We start from the raw sequence: 3,596 nt of genomic DNA, 5'->3' as shown, positions 1-3,596 counted from the left end.
GTGTAGACGGTACTCACTGGGACAGGAGATAACCCGGTTAGTTATATACACACACAACCTGGATAGAGGGGTGTAGACGGTACTCACAGGGACAGGAGATAACCAGGTTAGTTATATACACACAACCTGGATAGAGGAGTGTAGACGGTACTCACTGGGTCAGGAGATAACCAGGTTAGTTATATACACACAACCTGGATAGAGGGGTGTAGACAGTACTCACTGGGACAGGAGATAACCAGGTTAGTCAGTCATATTAGAAGCCAATTCCATTTGTCATTTTTTGTTAAATGGCCCCGTTTACACCTGATCAGTTCCACGTGGAGGCCCAGAGGAACTCGCTCTATCTCCAGGATCAGATTCAGAAACGCTGCATCGTGTCAGCATTGGGCAGCTGTGTTACACAACACCTCAACCAACACACAACAACAACACACAGAAAACACCTCGTTTTGAATACTCTGTAGTGGCCAACATTGCCTTTTCGGTTGTAACGTTTTAAACTCTCCATACGTCTCCCCCTCTGCAGGTTCCTCGTGGGCAATAAGAGCGACCTCCGTGACACCTGCAGCTGTGACCCCCGCTCCATCAAGGTGGAAGATCAGGTGACACGGGATCAGGCCCAGAAGTTTGCAGTTGCCCACGGGATGATTATGTTTGAAACGTCTGCTAAAAGCCTCCCTGGAGGAGGAGGAGGAGGAGGAGGAGGAGGAGAACCAGGAGGAGGAGAACCAGGAGGAGGAGGAGGAGGACCAGGAGGAGGACCAGGAGGAGGAGGAGGATCAGGAGGGGGGCATCAGGACAGCGTGGAGGATGTGTTCATGGCCCTGGCCTCCAGGCTGAAGAGACAGACCAGACCACCTCCCCCGGTTCTCAACAACACAGGAGTGTCTGGCTCCTATTGTGGGTCCTATACAGGGACATCTTCTTTCAGACTGCCAGCCAAGAAGAGCCCTCAGAAAGACTTCTGGACATGCACCTGTTGAGAGAGGCAGGGTGAGAGGATGGAACATGGGGAGGTAACAGGGAATTTAGGGTGCCCACCAAGAACTTAGAGAAAGACTTCTGGACATATAAGGAAGGGAGGGAGGGAGGGGAGAGTCCTCTCTGATCAAGCATCTATATCAGTGGAGGCTGGTGAGGGGAGGACGGCTCATAATAACGGCTCTATTGCCTTCTATAGCCTGCTCTCAGATCTGTTGTCTCCTTCTATAGCCTGCTCTCAGATCTGTTGTCTCCTCCTTCTATAGCCTGCTCTCAGATCTGTTGTCTCCTTCTATAGCCTGCTCTCAGATCTGTTGTCTCCTCCTTCTATAGCCTGCTCTCAGATCTGTTGTCTCCTTCTATAGCCTGCTCTCAGATCTGTTGTCTCCTTCTATAGCCTGCTCTCAGATCTGTTGTCTCCTCCTTCTATAGCCTGCTCTCAGATCTGTTGTCTCCTTCTATAGCCTGCTCTCAGATCTGTTGTCTCCTCCTTCTATAGCCTGCTCTCAGATCTGTTGTCTCCTCCTTCTATAGCCTGCTCTCAGATCTGTTGTCTCCTTCTATAGTCTCCTCCTTCTATAGCCTGCTCTCAGATCTGTTGTCTCCTTTCTATAGCCTGCTCTCAGATCTGTTGTCTCCTCCTTCTATAGCCTGCTCTCAGATCTGTTGTCTCCTCCTTCTATAGCCTGCTCTCAGATCTGTTGTCTCCTCCTTCTATAGCCTGCTCTCAGATCTGTTGTCTCCTCCTTCTATAGCCTGCTCTCAGATCTGTTGTCTCCTCCTTCTATAGCCTGCTCTCAGATCTGTTGTCTCCTTCTATAGCCTGCTCTCAGATCTGTTGTCTCCTCCTTCTATAGCCTGCTCTCAGATCTGTTGTCTCCTTCTATAGCCTGCTCTCAGATCTGTTGTCTCCTCCTTCTATAGCCTGCTCTCAGATCTGTTGTCTCCTCCTTCTATAGCCTGCTCTCAGATCTGTTGTCTCCTCCTTCTATAGCCTGCTCTCAGATCTGTTGTCTCCTCCTTCTATAGCCTGCTCTCAGATCTGTTGTCTCCTCCTTCTATAGCCTGCTCTCAGATCTGTTGTCTCCTCCTTCTATAGCCTGCTCTCAGATCTGTTGTCTCCTTCTATAGCCTGCTCTCAGATCTGTTGTCTCCTCCTTCTATAGCCTGCTCTCAGATCTGTTGTCTCCTTCTATAGCCTGCTCTCAGATCTGTTGTCTCCTTCTATAGCCTGCTCTCAGATCTGTTGTCGTCTCCTTCTATAGCCTGCTCTCAGATCTGTTGTCTCCTCCTTCTATAGCCTGCTCTCAGATCTGTTGTCTCCTCCTTCTATAGCCTGCTCTCAGATCTGTTGTCTCCTCCTTCTATAGCCTGCTCTCAGATCTGTTGTCTCCTTCTATAGCCTGCTCTCAGATCTGTTGTCTCCTCCTTCTATAGCCTGCTCTCAGATCTGTTGTCTCCTCCTTCTATAGCCTGCTCTCAGATCTGTTGTCTCCTCCTTCTATAGCCTGCTCTCAGATCTGTTGTCTCCTCCTTCTATAGCCTGCTCTCAGATCTGTTGTCTCCTCCTTCTATAGCCTGCTCTCAGATCTGTTGTCTCCTTCTATAGCCTGCTCTCAGATCTGTTGTGTAAGACTGGTGCCCAGGATAAAGCATTAACCAAAGGGTCGTTCTACTAATTCGGTGCCTTTTAAAAACGTTTGACTTCATTTTAACATTCTGTCATAAAGAGGACATGTTGAACTTCATTAAGTTTCCCCATCTCAACAGGTTAAAGACGAAAATTACTCTAGCAAGTGCCAAATAATGTAACGGGTTGACCGTAGCAGGGGTTGACCGTAACGGGGTTGGCCGTAACGGGGTTGACCGTAACGGGGTTGACGATGTCCTCTTAAATCAGCCATGAATCCCCTTGTGACAGGGGAATGGAAGCTTGTTACTGTATGTGCAACAGGCTTCCCAAAACATTTTTAATTGTTAAAACATTTTTAGACTGTCTGTTGTTTAACAGGATGGACTTGTTACGCTCAACCCGCTCAGTTTTACTCCACAAAACAGCAGAAAATGACCAGAAAGAATAGAACCAGCTCACCTGTTTTGACATTATGATTTGAATACTAGATCAATACTAATACTAATGTTTCTTTGGGAAGAAAAATTTAAAATGGGAATATTTTCACCATATTAAAATGAGAGTTCAATTCACTTAACAGGGTTGACCTTAAAACAGAGGACTGAATCACTAATCACAATAAAATAACTAGGGATTTCCAATGATGGAGAAATGTTGGGATGAAGGGGTCAAATCTTCTTAGAAGTCGGAGAGGGTGCACAGAGGGACATTTCAAAATGCCAAGTCTATCCCCATTAAATCATATTTATTGAATTCTCCATGTGGTCTATATTAAATGGCACTAAATGTAATAGAACAGGCTTTTTTTATTTTATTCAATATTGGTGCTCAATTTATCCCTAAAATATCAAAGGGAAAGCAAAAAGGCCCTCATTTTGTGGAATGACCCAAAACAGTGGAGGCTCTTGGATACACTCCCTGGAAGTACTGCGTAATGTAACTGTCTGAAGCTTGTGCAGTGGGTCGTCTTTTATGTGTC

At 46.6% G+C, this 3,596-nt stretch overlaps 1 pseudogene; it reads left to right on the top strand.

Moving 5' to 3' along the window:
- The window catches only part of LOC135530498 (ras-related protein Rab-33B-like), a 4,881-nt pseudogene extending 3,886 nt beyond the window's left edge, over nt 1-995 (top strand).
- Nucleotides 996-3,596: the final 2,601 nt, after the last annotated feature.

This window comes from Oncorhynchus masou, unplaced genomic scaffold (assembly GCF_036934945.1).
Source record: "Oncorhynchus masou masou isolate Uvic2021 unplaced genomic scaffold, UVic_Omas_1.1 unplaced_scaffold_1355, whole genome shotgun sequence".
NCBI lineage: Eukaryota > Metazoa > Chordata > Actinopteri > Salmoniformes > Salmonidae > Oncorhynchus > Oncorhynchus masou.
Note: the sequence above shows the minus strand (reverse complement) of the source record. Positions and strands in the feature narration are given on the sequence as shown.